Genomic DNA, 17,053 nt, shown 5'->3' on the forward strand with positions numbered 1-17,053 from the left:
TTCCTACAGGTTACCTGCTGACCTCCTGGACTATTCCTTATCAGTCAGCTCCTTGAGCACTTCCTTCTCTTCTCCTAAATAGTAGGACTTTGTCTAGGCATCCCCACCACCAACACCTTCCACCTTGCCCCCAGGAGATCTCATGTGCCTCTGGTTTGAGCTGCCACATCCTTCACTCCATCTCTCAACACATATCCTTATGGAAAAGTTCCTGTTCACACACGAAAACCCAAGCTAATGAATGACTTTCTATTTGCAGTATTGAATTGTATATTAAAAATTTGGTCATTGAGAATATATTCTCACCTGGTTCTCCTTGGAGCCAATAAGATGCATATGTAATAGAGCTGGTCAAGATGATGTATATAGTCTACGGATAAAAACTTTCAGAATAAAAACTGGTTGGCCGGGCACTGTGGCTCACGCCTGTAATCCCAACGCTTTGGGAGGCTGAGACGGGTGGATCACAAGGTCAGGAGTTTGAGACCAGCCTAGCCAACATGGTGAAACCCCATCTCTACTAAAAAAAAATACAAAAAAATAAGCTGGGGGTGGTGGTGGGTGGCTGTAATCCCAGCTACTCGGGAGGCTGAGGCTGGAGAATTGCTTGAACCCAGGAGGCGGAGGTTGCAGTGAGTCAAGATCATGCCACTGCACTCTGGCCTGGACGACAGAGCAAGATTCTGTCTGGAAAAAGCAAAACAAAAAAAACTGGTCCTTGGGGATGACTGCTTGAGTCCAGGAGTTTCAAGACCAGCCTCAGCAACACAGTGAGACCCCGGCTCTAACCAAAAAAAAAAAAAAAATTTAGCCAGGCATGGTGGCGCGTACCTGTAATTCCAGCTACTTGGTGGAGGGGCCCTGAGGTGGGAGGATGGCTTGAGCCCAGGAGGTTGAGGCTGCGGTGAGCAGTGATCACTCCACGGCACTCCAGCCTGAGCAATAGAGTGAAGGTGAGACCCTGTCTCCAAAAAAAACCACACACACTGAACAAACCTCATCCTCAGCCAGGGGCAGTGCTTGTGCCTATAATCTCAGAACTTTGGAGGCCAGGTGCAGTGGCTCATGTCTGTAATCCCAGCACTTTGGGAGGCGGAGGCGGGTGGATCATCTAAGGTCAGGAGATCGAGACCAGCCTGGCCAACATGGCGAAACCCCGTCTCTACTAAAACTATAAAAATTAGCCGTGCACGGTGGTGTGCACCTGTAATCCCAGCTACTCAGGAGGCTGAGGCAGGAGAATCGCTTGAACCTGGGAGGCAGAGGTTGCAGTGAGCTGAGATTGTGCCACTTTACTCCAGCCTGGGCGACAGAGTGAGACTCTGTCTCAAAAAAAAAAAAACAAAACTTTGGGAGGCCAGGACGGGATGATTGCTTGGGCACAGGAGTTTGAGTCCAGCCTGCTGAACACAGTAAGACCCCAGCTCTACAAAATTTTTTAAAAAAACTAGCTGGTTTTGATGGTGCGCACTGTAGTCCCAACTACTTGGGAGGCTGAGATGGGAGGATTGCTGGAGCCCAGGAGTTTGAAGTTACAGTGAACTACAATTATGCCACTACACTCCAGCCTGGGCAACAGAGCGAGACGCTGTCTCCAAAATCTCCCCCCAAAAAACAAAACTGGTCCTCTGACAACAGAATTCTTACCTTCTCTATTAGAATAACCCTACTCAAGGGGCTAACTAGACACTGAGAGTCACCATTTATGTGTTGAAAGCACTCAGACACCTCTCCTATAATCAAACTCTCACATTTCCAGTGACTGCCAGAAAATCTTCATGTGGTTGTTCCATCACTCCTTCACACATACTGTATCAGAAACAGAACTTTTTTCTTCCTACCTAATACCTCTTCCTGTCTGAACCTCTCTGCGTTGTTCAATGTGTTTTCATAGATCACTCACATTTGGGTGCTCTTATTCTAGATGTTTAATTGGTTGCTGAATTCTGTGTTTTCCATTCTTACTGTCACTAATAATTGCCCATTTATCTCTGGCCATGCTTCTATCACTCCTTCCATTTTTCACTTAGTAACTGTAGTCTCACAAGCATCCCTACTTCCGTTCAACAATCCCGACATTCATATATTTACATTTCACACAAACTGTAGCCCACACAAACTTAGGTTAAATGATTTTTATGTCTTATTCTTTCTTTTCTGCTTCTGCTTCTACCCTGTCCAGCATGAGCAGACTTCTCACTAGTTTATATCCCAACTTTTTCCATCAGTAGGACACCAATACATGAGTTAGACAAGTTCTCCATATATTTCATACTATAGCATTCTATTTCAATATCAGGCCTGAGAGCCAACCTACCTGAGAGAGCCATCTCAGACTAGTCAGAACTCAATGGTCCAATAACTACTTTGCATTCCTTCAAATAATCTGCATATCAAACTATATAAATACAACTTCCTTGTTTAAAATAAGGTCTTTGATTACATCATTTCTAAATTCTGTAATCCTTTATAATCTGCATATCATACCACTTGGGAGAATTTGTAATACATAACTATCACCAAAAAAACTCAAAATGCCTTTGTTCCAAACCAAGATTCTTAACCAGTTGCTCTCTATCTTAAGAAAAAAATCAGTCTGGGCACAGTGGCTCACACCTGTAATCCCAGCACTTTGGGAGGACGAGGTGGGCAAATCACTTGAGGTCAGGAGTTCAAGACCTGCCTGGCCAACATGGTGAAACCCTGTCTCTACTAAAAATACAAAAAAAATCAGCCGGGTATGGTGGCACATGTCTGTAGTCTCAGCTACTCGGGAGGCTGAGGCAGGAGAATCACTTGGACCCGTGAGGTGGAGGTTGCAGTGAGCCAAGACTGCACCACTGCACTCCAGTCTGGGCGACAGAGTGAGACTCCATCTCAAAAACAAAAACAAAAAAACTAAGGCCTGATGTGGTGGCTCACACCTGTAATCACAGCACTCTGGGAGGCTGAGGTGGATAAACTGCTTGAGACCAGGAGTTCAAGACCAGCCCGGACAATGTAGGAAGACCCTGTCTCTACAAAAAAATACAAAAATTAGCCAGGTATGGCAGCGTACACCAGTAGTCCTAGCTACTTGGGAGGCTGAGGTGGGAGGATCCCTTGAGCCTGGGTGGTTGAGGCTGCAGTGAGCTGTGATCACGCCACTGTACTCCAGCTTGGGTGATAGAACAACACGCTGTCTCTAACAATAAAATTTTTAAAAATTAAAAAAAAAAGAAACACTAAAAAAAATTTTCCCAGAAGGGACTTTAAAATAATTAGGCTAAGTGAAATAAGCCAGTTGCAAAAGGAAAAATATTGTATAATTCCAGTTACATGAGGTACCTAAAATCGTTAAATTCATAGAGACAGAAAGTCCAATAGTAGTTACCAGGGGCTGAGAAGAGGGGAAATGGAGAATTACTGTTTAATGATACAGAGTTTCAGTTTGGGATCATGAAAAGGTTCTGGAGGTGGATGGTGGTGACGGTTGCACAACAACGTGAATGTCCTTAATGACAATGAACTGTCCACTTAAAATGATAAGCTTTATGTCATGTATATTTTACCACCATTAAAACAAATAAACAAAAAAAACAACAAAAAAACACTGGGCTGGGCGCGGTGGCTCACGCCTGTAATCCCAGTACTTTGGGAGGTTGAGACGGGTGGTCACGAGGTCAGGAGATGGAGACCATCATGGCTAACACCATGAAACCCCATCTCTACTAAAAATACAAAAAATTAGCTGGGCGTGGTGGCACGTACCTGTAGTCCCAGCTGCTCGGGCGGCTGAGGTGGAAGGATTTCCTGAACCCGGGACGGGGAGGTTGCAGTGAGCCAAGATTGTACCACTGTACTCCAGCCTGGGCAACAGAGCAAGGGTCCATCTCAAGGAAAAACAAAAATAAAAATAAAAAAAATCCCCAAACCAGAGTATAATAAATAATCCCATCATCCCAGTTCATCGTTGTATAGAAAAGAGTCATCTATAATGCTTCAAACTGAGCCTACTCAAAAAAAAAAAAACAAAAAAACAAAAAACAAACAGGAAAAAACAATGGAGTATTAGTCAGACTTAAAAAGGAAGAAAATTCTGACATGCTGCAACATGGATAAACCTTGGGGACATTATGCTAAGTAAAATAAGCCAGTTAGAAAAAAGACAAATACTATTTCCAATATATGAAGTACCTACAGTAGTCAAAATCACAGAGAGAAAAGCAGAATGGTGGCTACCAGGGGTTGGAGAAAGAGGGAAATGAGGAGCTGTTGTGTAATGGGTTGAGTTTCAGTTTTGCAAGATGAAAAAGTTCTGGAGATTGGTTGTACAACAATGTGAATATATTTAACACTACTAAACTGTACACTTAAAAATGGTTAGGATAGTAAATTTTGTTATATGTTGTGTACCACAGTGAAAAATTTAGGCTAGTTACCGTGGCTCATGCCCGTAAACCCAACACTTTGGGAGGCCAAAGGGGAGGATCATTTGAGCCCAGGAGTTTGAGACCTGCCTGTATAACACAGTGAGACACTGACTGTCAAAAAAAAAAAAGAAAGAAAAGAAAGAAGAAGAAGAAAGAAGAAAGAGAAGAAGAAGAAGGAAGAAGAGGAAGAGGAAGAGGAAGAGGAAGAAGAAGAAGAAGAAGAAGAAGAAGAAGAAGAAGAAGAAGAAGAAGAAGAAGAAATCAGCCAGGCGTGGTGGCACACGCCTATAGTCCCTGATACTTGGGAGGCTGAGGTGGGAGGATCACTTGAGCCCAGGAGTTCGAGGCTGCGGTGACCCATGATCATCCCACTGCACTCAAGTCCGGGTAACGAAGCAAGACCCTGTCTCAAAAAAAAAAAAAAAAAAAGAAAAGTTAAAAGAACAAGAAGAGCAAAGTGTCTGGCCCTTAATTCCTGTAAGTACCATGTGTCCATGATCTAAAAAATAAAATCAACAACCACCCAGAGAATAAGCTGCAAAGCAGTCTATATTATTTATAGCTACTTGTCCTCAACATGCATGTCAGAATTTGACTCTAACATATAGCATACCCAAGAATTGTGAAAATATCCAACAAAAGACTACAACTTTTAAGGGCCATTTTCAAGTAGCTATGCGAGTCTTTTTATTTTGTTCAAGTCAGTTTTAAAAAAATCCATTGCAGATATATTAGGCAGCATATCAATCCAACAAGAAAGCAGAGAGCCAATATCAGTAAATCAAAGTGTGCCTTTCTGTTAATACTCTCTCATATGTTCTCATTTTATACACCCCTTCACCCAGTCAGAAAGTAGCCCTGGAGTATTTAGGCTCCATTCAGGGATAGCACTACCATGCATCAAAGTGTCAAGAGACCTACCAGAGATGAAATCTGCAAATCTGTACTTCTAACCACCAAAAAAAAAAAAAAAAAAAAAAAAAAGTTTATCAAAGTAAATGTCACCAGTGGCCCAATACATGGACAACTTCCTATAAAGAGATTTAGAACACAATTCTTATTTCTTTGCAATATTAGGGCTGCATTTCCTTCTAGATGGCATGTAAAATCTGAGACAATGGGACAATCCTTTGCTGCAAGTGGTAAGCCTCCTCCAAGCCAGAGCTGACAAGAGTGAGGGAAAGACTCTCTCCCGGAAACTCAAATCCAACAGTGAATTCTTCCCAGCCAAAACAAACAAATAAACACATTTAAAAAAAAACCACTCTCTATTATTCATACAGGACTGAATTCTAGCTGTTCAACCCTGTGAATAATAAATAGAATGAATCAACAGTTTCTAATTCACCTCTAATTTTTCTCCCAATTATTACAAGAGTTAAAAGTTAAGAAAAGCAGCAAAGATTCATATACTCTCTTCCCTCTCCCTCTTGGCACATGGCCACAAAACAAACGGATACTGTCAAGAATATATATGTTTATTTTACCCTACATGGTCCATTTCCAAAGGTCTTTCCCTTAAGAGGAGATTAAGAAGGACATATGCCTCATCATATTACCAAGATTCAACCTTAGCATCTGGCCACCAGCTTTAGGAATAATTTTCAGTAGAGGATAAATGTAAACAGTACTTTACTGGGGGTTAGGGGCCCTGTATTTCAACCGACACTGTCACTAACTAGTCATGTTATGCTGAATGGACCAATTTAATCTCTTTGAGTCTCAATTTTCTCGTTTATAAAATGTGGACAAGCCTTTGCTTGTTGATCTCACAGAATAAGGTAAAAATAGTAACTGTGTTATTATATATTAAGGCATTTTAGAATTTTTTAAATGTTGTAAAAATAGAAGGCATATTACTATCAAAAATCATATTTCACATGGTAAAAATCTTAAGCTCTGCTTGTACTAGGATTGGACAGTATTCACAGACTCCTATATTAGGTATTCATTTATATGCTACCCATATGCAAGCATTCTATATATAAAATGTCACCAATCTAAAAACCATTTTCACCTAACGGCTTTATTTTTTTCCCTGATTCATCTAGGCTGTCCAACATAAACAAAACTGTAAGCGAGGAATAAGTTTGGGCATGGACACACAGTTCATTAATTAGATTATAAACCAATAAGTACAATTTCTGGCAATGGCGTGAAGCGAGAACAGGAAGAGTGAGTGTATAAAGTAAATAAAGCTTACCTTATCAGTTTTTAAATATCTATACAGTTGTTTTTAAATAAATAGGCAAACATTACAATTATTTATGTACAAGTACACAAAAACTCCCCCATTCATATTACCCCAGATAAATTCATTGAATTGGAATTTACAGATTACAAGAGCATTTTTTTCTCCTTCAAAAGTAACTCTAGAACTAGAGCTAAACTATAGGTCAAAATGACACACGGTATATTGGCCTGAGAACAATACTTTTCAGTCAAATCCACACAAGCCTGCCACTTGCACTAGTCATCCCCAGCAATTAATCCCCCAAGAAAGACGTTTGATTAAATCTTTTCAAGCAAATCCTTTGCTTTGCTTTTGTTAGTTCACTTCTTGTCAACATCTATTAAAATATGCCTTTAATTCTCCCACAATCTTAAAAAACACCGATTCCACTGTCTTCAACTTTAATCAACTGTATGGCCGGCATTTTTCATTTCATAATAATGTGCTGCTTGGAATTCAAGAGGTAGGCTCAGCATCAATCATCTGGTAAGAATTTTTCCACTGCAATAAATATGCAAATGAGGAGAGCCAGTCAGTCGTATTTCAGGCCCGACTTGCTAGTGTTTTAAAAAAGACACAAATTTATTAATTGCCGGTGGCCAGAGGAATCCTATTACTTTGGGCATTGATTACAAAGCTGTGTGAGTGATTATTGTGCAACTCGCGGGCTACCCAGGCATGAGGAAAAATTATTAAAGCAAGGCAGAGATTATCAACTCAGAATAACAATAAGCCTTAACATTTAGGCCCTAACTTCTTCAACAAAGAATTGCGTGAAGGCTCCACTGTATCATAATTCCGAATTCTGTCAGTATTACTGTTTGGGCTTGTTCTATATTCCCCAAGCAGAATGGCGTTACCAGTAAGACAGAGGACTGCAGGTTACAAATTCCTCAACATCAACCATTTGGATAAGTTGCTATCATTTCCAACATATGGCCAACTAGAATTTTTAGATATCCAAGTGTATATACACATATACAGGTGTATGTATATATATATTCAGATTTAGATAAATGTGTGTGCTACTACGAGGACCATGGTTTTAACTGGAATAGTGTGAGGACTTCTGTCCCAGTTTGTTGGTGAGTTCTGCGGACTAAAAGTAGAATTTTTTTTTTATGGTACAAAATAACCACAAGGATAACTTTTCAAAGCAGAGTTCTCTAAATCTCTAAAGAGTTCTAAAATCTCTAAAGAGATTTTAGACTTACATTCTAAAATCATGAAGGCTAAGCCAAAAGCAGACGTGGGTTTTCATATCTCAGAGGGCACCACAGTAGAAGGCGTGCGATCTATGCAGGAGTGTACGGAGGAAACAACTTGATAGGCTAATTCTGAATGCAAAGTGTTTTTGTGAGAAACGTTCAACTCAAGATATATTAAATCAAGTAAGAAAGAGGACTCAGTGGACAAAACTTATTTTTTTCTTTTAAGAGAATGATGTGGGGAATTGGGGGAGTAAGTACAAGTTGAAATAAGGGAGAGCTGAAGAGACATATAATAAAATATATGTTGGGTGAGTCTCCTCATAGAAAGAAACAAAAAGAAAAAAAAATTCTTACCATTTTACATTACTGCCACACTAAGTAACATGATAGATACTGTGCATTTGAGTTCTGTGGAGGGACATCCCACTCAAGCTGTAATTTCTGACCAGGCATGAATTTATAAGGAAGGGAAAAGAACTGCAGAATTTCTTAGGTTTCCCTGAATACTCTCTCAAATACCTTGATGAAGTATGTCAATAAATCCTTAAAAAGCCCTATAGGACACAGCAATCTAGCTGATCAATGTACTTCCTGAAATCTACTACAGTTACCTTCCACTTCACAGTTCCTAGAAAACCTGCATCGCTACTGAGCACTTTGCCAAAAAGGAAAATTTACTCTCCCCCTTTAAACAGAAAAGAGTAAATGTTCAGAATATGAGGTACTTAAAAACCAAGTTTATTTACAAGTACTGTAATTGTTTAAACTGTCTTACAGTAGTTACTCAGGGAGAGTGCGGATACTTTCATTTTTATTTGATATACTTTTGAACTGTTTGAATATTTTATAAGCATATATTACTCTTACAATTTAAAATTTTATTAAAATTTAAAATAAACTGTGAAGAAAGGAAAACTTATTAAAAATAAAATTAGAACCACAATCCAAGTAACACCCTCTGATTTTTAAGAAGTCTCACTCTTTCATATTATAACGTCTTTAAAAAAAAACCAGCCTCTGCTGTGGTGAAACTGTCTCTAAGCAAATGCCCAAATTCTCTCTATAGTATGGGTCTGGAAAAAACTGATGAAAATGGAGATTCAGAAAATACCTTTCTAAAACAGGGATTCCATGCAGAATTAATCACTCCTCTCTCAGGATCCTTCATATCGTTACAACACTTAACCATTTTGTGCTGTGTCTGATTTCACCACCTTAAAGCTGCTTCAGGGCAGCTTCAGCCTGTCATCCAGCATCCAACACATCACCTGGGCCATAAAAGGTATGCTACAAATGTTTTCTTCATTTAGAGAGATGTTGCCTAAGTCGCATGGCAGAATATGATCACACTACCACTTCCAAATCTAAATGCTGACAAACAAAATGTAGACTACATACTTCCTAACTTTAATATCAACTATGTATCTTCAACAAACTGACCTTTTGTTAAGCAAGTAGTCAAACAACATTTTCTTTATTTTAATATACCAACTATAAGATAATCCGGCTACTCCCGATTATCTTAGAGTGTCTCAAAACCATTTTGCCAGACAGAAATTTAAAAACAAAAACAATTAACAACTTTTGCTAGGCACATTACAATGCATTCTCCTGAAAATTTAGTAATTACCATCACTTAAATTGAAACACTGAGACTCAGAAAATAAAAGATTGTTTTAATTGGGTTTCTTTTAATACTAGTAAGACTAAGGTTTGTTTATTCTCCAACTCAAAATGAAACACTTTGAGAGGTTGTGTTTATGTAAAAACACTTAAATGATGCTTTAAAAGCAGCTTCACCTTACTATGAGCTTCTTGAGAGCAGAAACTGTTAACTACTCACTTGGGTATGTTTGGTGTTGGCAAATGTTATTGAATGAATAACTGAAAAAGAAATAATAACATCCTAATATCTTCCTTGGTATGTACTTTTTACATGTGCATTTCAAGTCTTCAAAGAACTAGCTGTATGTATAGTACTGTCTTTATTCACCTAATCCTTTCAAGAAGAGGAAAACAAATACTGTGGCCCAAGAGCTATAACCTTAAAAGATTGTACCATCACTATTCAGATTAATAGTTAATACTCAGTAAGGACCTGCTAAGTACCACACACTCGCCTAAGCACTTTATATGTACTAATTCATTTAAGTCCTCTAACAATCCTTTGAGGTAGATACTATTATTGCATCACCATTTTACAGATACAGAAATTGAAACACTACTATAAGCTTAAAAAACAATTGCACAGTTTTCATTTTCTAGATCAATGTACCCTTGAGGGTTATGTATCAAAACTATCTGGGAAACAGAGTGTAATGAAATTTTCAATTACGAAAAAGATGGCAAAACTTCCCTCCCCAATACCATCACATGATAAAAAACACAAGTGAGATTCTGTTAAAATGTCATGTGCAAACTTGATTCCCACACTTGAAAAAACAGTGGAGACACTAAAGGAAGCCCACATCACATGGATGGAAAGCAGGTCCAGTAAGGCAAGATAAAGCAATACTTGCTGAATTTGAAAGAAGAATGTTAACAAATGGATTAATAGTCTCCAAAATTCAAAAGCCCACGTCCATCAGAGAAGATGCTTAGCTTTACTAATAAAAATAATTTTTTAAAGAAAAACTTAAAACAGTGGGATATTTTTCTGATAATGCTTGATGCTGGCAAAAACGTGCCGAAAGGGGCACTCTGCGTACACAACTGATGAGTTTAGTTAGCATGACATAGCCAGAAAGCAATCTGGCAAAACGTATCAAAGTTTTATATATGCCTAGCTCCTGACCTACTGTTCTTCTAGAAACTAACCCTCAGGAAATACTTTTAAAGCAAAGAGGTAGGTACAAAAATGTTATTTTCAGCATTGTTTATAATAGGTAGAAACTGCAAACATCTTAAGTGTCCATTTATAGGGGACTACTTAATTTTAGTTTAGCCAGGTAACTTTTTGTGCAGCTGTTGAAAAGGATTAGTATAAAATGGAACTTGGCTTAAGTAAACCAAACTATAAAAAACTTTTTGGGATAAACGAAGTAATCTGAATATGAAGTACGCATACAGTATTAGGAATATTAATTTAGTTAGGTGAGATGACAGTGTTACTAAGAAACATCCTCATTTTTTAGAGCTATAAACAGAAATATTTAGAGGCAAATGGCATGATTGTAATTTACTTTAAAACGCTTCAAAAAAAAAAAAAGCAAATATAACAAACATTAATTTTAACGAAAAAAAAGGAGACCTGCAGGCATTGACATGGGAAGATGTAAAGCATAATTTCATTTATGTTTTGAAAAAAGTTTATATTGACACAAAGTATCTGGAAGTCAGATAAATTATTTAAAATGGTTATCTCTAGAGGACACTTTTACGAGTGGGAAAAAGAATACTTTCACAATCTACGTTACATATTTCATTAAGTATTGTTGGGCGGGAAGAAATAGACTCAGTACTGTCTGAAAGAAAATAACATCTCACAACAAACAAGTTTTACTTTTACTATTTTTTAAGGCAATTAAGATTAAACTTCAACAATACAAAGAGGTCTTCTGAGGTAGATATAATTCCAGAAAACCAAACAAGAAGAAACAGATTAAAGCAAAAAAAAAGGAGAATTAGAGTGGCATTAAGGTTGACTGACAAGGAGATCATCTATCCCTAGAACCAGTTCAAAATTTTCCCTGTTTGACTCACAAAAGAAATAGCAAGGACCAATAAATGTAAGAGAGCAAAAATGTTTATCTTCATTAAACATTGGGAAATGTAAATTAAAATAACAGATACCATTTCCCAGATACCACTTGTCAAAGTGACAAAGATGAAACAAAATTATTGTATCCGATGTTGACAAGGATAAGGAAAACTGACACTCATATAAAAAGGTGAGAATGTACAAATACAACTTTTCTGGAAGGCAACTTGGCCATATAGATAAAAAGCCTTAAAATTTTGCATATTCTTAGAAAATGTACTAATTCCACATTTAGAGATTTATGCAACAAAGTAAGTATGCATATGAGTAAAGATTTACTAATAATGATGTTTACTACATCATTTATAAAAATGAAAACCTGGAAACAATCCAAATGTCCAACAATAAAGAACTGGTTAAACTATCCACACAATGGAAACTCTATGCTATCATTAAAAATAATGCTATAGAACAATATTTAATGACAAGGAAAAATATTCATAATTTCTGTTAAGTAGAAAGAAATGGACTGCAAAACAAATTACAGAATAGAGTCCCATTTTTGTTCTAAGTACATAGCCACTGAGAAAAAAAACCTAGAAAAGATATTTACCATGTACCAAAATATTAAAAATACTTAACTCTTAGCTGCTAGGATTAGGGAAGAAATATTTCCTTAATTTTGCTTGGCTATTTTCTGTCTTTTCCTTTTTTTTTTTTTTTTTTTGAGACGGACTCTCGCTCTGTCGCCCAGGCTGGAGTGCAGTGGCACAATTTTGGCTCACTGCAACCTCCACCTCCCGGGTTCAAGCGATTCTTCTGCCTCAGCCTCCCGAGACAGGGATTACAGGCGTATGCCACCACGCCCAGCTAATTTCTGTATTTTTAGTAGAGACAGGGTTTCACCACGTTGGCCAGGCTGGTCTTGAACTCTTAACCTCTAGTGATCCACCTGCCTCGGCCTCCCAAAGGTCTGGGATTATAGGCGTGAGCCACCGTCCCCAGCCTGCTTGGCTATTTTCTAAATTTTATACAAGGAATACATATTGTATTTTTATAATTTATCATGAGAAAAAAAATTATTTATCACCTAAAAAATGGTCTTACCTGCCTAAAGGAGAAGGAACTAGATCAGCTGACTCCCTGAAAGTCTAACTCTTAGTGAATGAAACAGTATCCAGGAAATAGCATCTTTAGAAAAACTGAAGGACATGTCTACTTCTTGTGCTCTAAGACTTCTGTCCTATAACAAATTCATCTCCATATTTCTCCTGCCTTCATTGCTTTAAGCTGTGACATTTATTCCATATCTATGTTTCTTCATACTCTCTTTGAAAAGGGGAGAAAACCCTCAGATGAAAGAGTTAAGTTAAACCATATGCATAGTGATTGGGCAGTGTGGCCAAGAGCAAGTTTGTGAGGCACAGCAGACCTCAGTTTCTACACTGGCTTTGCCTCTCACCAATTGTGTGACTGTGTTGTACACAGTCCTTTAAAAAAAGGACAAATCCTTTAAAAAAAGGATTTACTTTCTACTTTTTCACCATAGCCCCCTCTTTTGAATAATTTGTTCCTATTTTGGTACAATGTATCCTTAAGGAGTTTCAATGAGTTGTGAAATAATTGTTACTCACAAGCAAAAAGAAAGGAAAAAAGAAAGAAAGAAGAAAAGAAAGAAAAAGCAGGATTAACTGCAATTGCCCCTACAACTGAGAAACCTGCATCTTGCACTTTCACCATGTAAATAATGCACAGATCCTGCGGGAACATGCCAAACACCAAGATTCTTAATTAATGGAGCTCTTTAATGTGCAAATCAGGAACAAATTGCAAGTTCTGACTTGCATTGATTATGAAAACATTAATTGAATGAGCAAGACCCTAAAAAAGACAGAATCCTGAGTCTTCCAAGAGACAGAAAGAATACAAAGCTCTGGAAACCAGACAAGTCTGACCAATGTCTAAAATGTAAACCTAAAACTGAGTGTTCTCACTAGTAAACAATGAATTAAAAAATGAGAAACAAACAAAAAACCCCAACAGTTTCATCAGACAGCAATCATGATAAATGCATCTATTACACTATCATCTTGCATTAGGAAAAAAAAAAAAAATGTTTACTCCAGAAGCTTACAGACACTGCTTTAAGAGGGGGAAAAAACACTTTCTATACACACACACTTACATGTACATAGGTGTAACAAAACAATGCTGTCTCTTTAAAAAAAATTCATCCTATATAAATTATAGCCATAAACTTTTCCTGCAGTGCAGCCTAATTAATTCTTGTTCTATACACAAAGGGAAATGCTGGGTGACAAATGGGTGTGAAGCCAGAAAGCTGCCAGGTCTGCAAAACATTTTCTACTTCAATTTATAAGCAATTTTGCAGTAAATCATCAACCAGAACCTGGAATCTCAGGAATCTCTGAGTGTCCAAACCACATTATATCACTTATCAAAGAGAGAAGGAAAAAGAGTTTAAAGACATCTCATTTTTCAGTTCTAACCCACATCAAAATCTAGAAGCTCTGTGTAATCTATTATTCTCTTCTGGGTAAGGTTTTAGTACCAAGGATATATATTTCAAGCAAAAATGACACTATAGGTTGATGTGGCCCATTCCTCTATCCCTAGAAGTACTGTATCATGTATCCATTACCATAAGAAATATTCCCAGAGTTATCTGGGAATAAGCACACATATACCCCCTCCCTCAATCCAAGCAAAACGTACACAACAATCAAGCCAGGCTGAAGGGTTCAACAGAGAGCCACTGTGGAAAACAGGTGGAAAATACTCCAAGGAAACAAGATTAGTGGAGAGGAAAATAGAAACTCATAGAAAACAAAGAAGAAAGCTGGGCTGCCTCTTTGCACTCGGACCTTTCTCCCATTCCTAATCCATGGTAGCCACTGATCTGTCCCAATAATTTTACCTTTTCCAGAATGTCATATAAATGGAATTTCCAAGTATAAAATCTTTTGAGGCTGGTATATTTCACTTAGTATAATACCCTTGAGGTTCATCCACGTTTTTGCATGTATCAATAGTTTATTCCTTTTTATTGCTGACTAATGTACAATTTGTTGCACATTTGGACATTTGGGTTGTTTCCAGTTTTTGGTGATTATAAATAATGCTGCTATGAACGTGCATGTACAAGACTTTGTGTGAATGTATGTCTTCATTTTTCTAGGGCAGATATCTAAGACAGAGACTACTGGATCAGGCTCGTATGATGAATATATGTTTAGCTTTAGAAACTGCCAGACTGTTTTTCCAAAGTGGCTGTACTATTTTGCATTCCCATCAGCAATGTATGAAAGTTCCAGTTGCTCTACATTCTTCCCAGCACTTGGTGTTGTCAGGTGTGTATTTGTGTTTGGCCTAATAGGTATGTAGAGGTATCTCCTTGTGGTTTTAATTTGCATCTTGCTAAACATTAATGATTAAGTTAAATCTCTTTTCATGTGCTTATTTGCTATCATATATTGTCTTTGGTAAAGTGTCCAAATCTTTTGCCCATTTTTTTTTGAATGGGTATTTTTTATTGTTGAGTTTTGAGAGTTCTTTATACACTCTGGACACAAGCTGATTGTTAATTACGTGATTTGCAAACATTTCCTCTTGGTCTATAGCTTATCTTTTCATTATTTTAACATATCTTTCACAGAGCAAAAGATTTTAATTCTGATTTGGCCCAATTATCAATTTGTTCTTTTATGGATTATGTTTTTGATATTGTATTTAAAAACTCTTTGCCTAACCCAATGACATAGAGTTTTCTCCCATATGTTTTTCAAAACACTTTATGATTTATATTTAAGTTAATATAAATGGACTGTCTTGTCTTAATTTTTATATCAAGTATGAGGTACAGGTTGAAGTTCTTTTTTTTTTTTTTGCAAGTGAGTGCACAATTGTCCCAGCACCATTTGTTGAAAAGACTATCCAGGCCGGGAATGGTGGCTCATGCCTGTAATCTCAGCACTTTGGGAGGCCGAGGCAGGAGGGCAGGAGTTCGAGACCAGCCTGGGAAACGTAACAAGACCTCATCTCTAAGAAAAATAAAGAAAATTTAGCAGGCCATGATGGCATACACCTGCAGTCCCAGCTACTCAGGAGGTTAGGGTGGGAAGACTGCATGAGCCAGGAGCTCAGTGCTGCAGTGAGCCATGATCGTCACTGCATTTCAGCCTCCACAAAAGAGGAAGACGCTGTCTCTTAAAAAAAAAAAAAAAAAAGAAACTATCCATTCTCCACTGACTTGACTGACTTGACTTTGCACCTTTAAAAGTCAACTGCCCATTATTTGTATGAATTTGTTTCAGAACTCTCTATTCTATTCCACTGATTAAGGCAACTTTTTTAAAAAGTAACTTTTAAAAGGAGTAAACCCACAAAAGAAAGGCAAAGAATGAGAGACAGGATAGCAACTCAGTTCTGTAACCTACCTATACAATTATTAGAATGTTTAAAATTAAGAACATACCAAATGTTATGAGGAAGTGGAGCAACTAGAAATCTCATACACTGCTGGTGGGACTGCAAAATGGTATAATCACTTTGGAAAATAGCTTGGCAGTTTCCGAAGTTAAACATGCATTTACCATGCGACTCAGCCATTCTATTCTTAGCTACCCAAGAGAAATGAAAGTCTATGTCCATATAAAAACATCTGTACAAATGTTTGTAGCAGATTTATTTGTAATAGCCAAAAACTGGAAACAAAACAAATTGTGGTATATCCATACAATGGGATACTACTCAGCAACAAAAGGCAATGAACTACTGACACATGAAAAAATATGGAGGATGCTCAAAATAATTATGCTGAGCAAAAGCCAGACTAAAAAGGATACAAACTGTATAATTCCACTTATATAGATTTCTAGAAAATGCAAACTAACCCATAGTGACAGCAGATTTAGTGGTTGCCTAGGGACAAACAGGGAAGGCCAGGAGGGAAAGATTATAAAGAGGCTGAGGAAACTTCTGGGGATGAGGAATATGTTCATTATCTTGACTGGTGATGGTTTCCCGAGTGTATATAAATGTCAAATTACACACTGGACATATGGGCAATTTATTATGTCAATTATATCTCAACAAACCAGTTTTTGAAAAAGCAAATGGACAAATAATAACTGACTTAGCTAACCTAAGCAAGATGACTGGGGTGCTAGCAATGAAGAATCAGATGCAACCTCACTTACAGTCCAGAAAAAGAATGCAGAGGATTCAGGAACTGGCAGTGCCCAGCACCTCTAGAAAAGGAGATCAAAGCAGGCCTAAAAACAAGTGGAGCAGTTAAAATATCATATCTTCTTATTTGGACAAAATTTAGAGGTTTATCCTTGAAGAGAGCTAAAGAGAGGTCTCTGGACAGGGAGATTCCAGATCATAGTTGAGGGCAAAGGCATAATATTGAAAACAGGGGGACTAAGCTGAAGTTTACAGACTGAATGCCTAGATCCCCAAGTCTACCCACCTC

General features: G+C 37.7%; 1 protein-coding gene across 1 annotated transcript in view; it reads right to left on the reverse strand.

The window, feature by feature from the left end:
• Positions 1–17,053, reverse strand: part of AATF (apoptosis antagonizing transcription factor) — a 101,990-nt gene that overhangs the window by 64,524 nt on the left and 20,413 nt on the right. The window lies entirely within an intron of this gene.

The sequence above is a fragment of the Pan troglodytes genome, chromosome 19, assembly GCF_028858775.2.
Source record: "Pan troglodytes isolate AG18354 chromosome 19, NHGRI_mPanTro3-v2.0_pri, whole genome shotgun sequence".
Lineage (NCBI taxonomy): Eukaryota > Metazoa > Chordata > Mammalia > Primates > Hominidae > Pan > Pan troglodytes.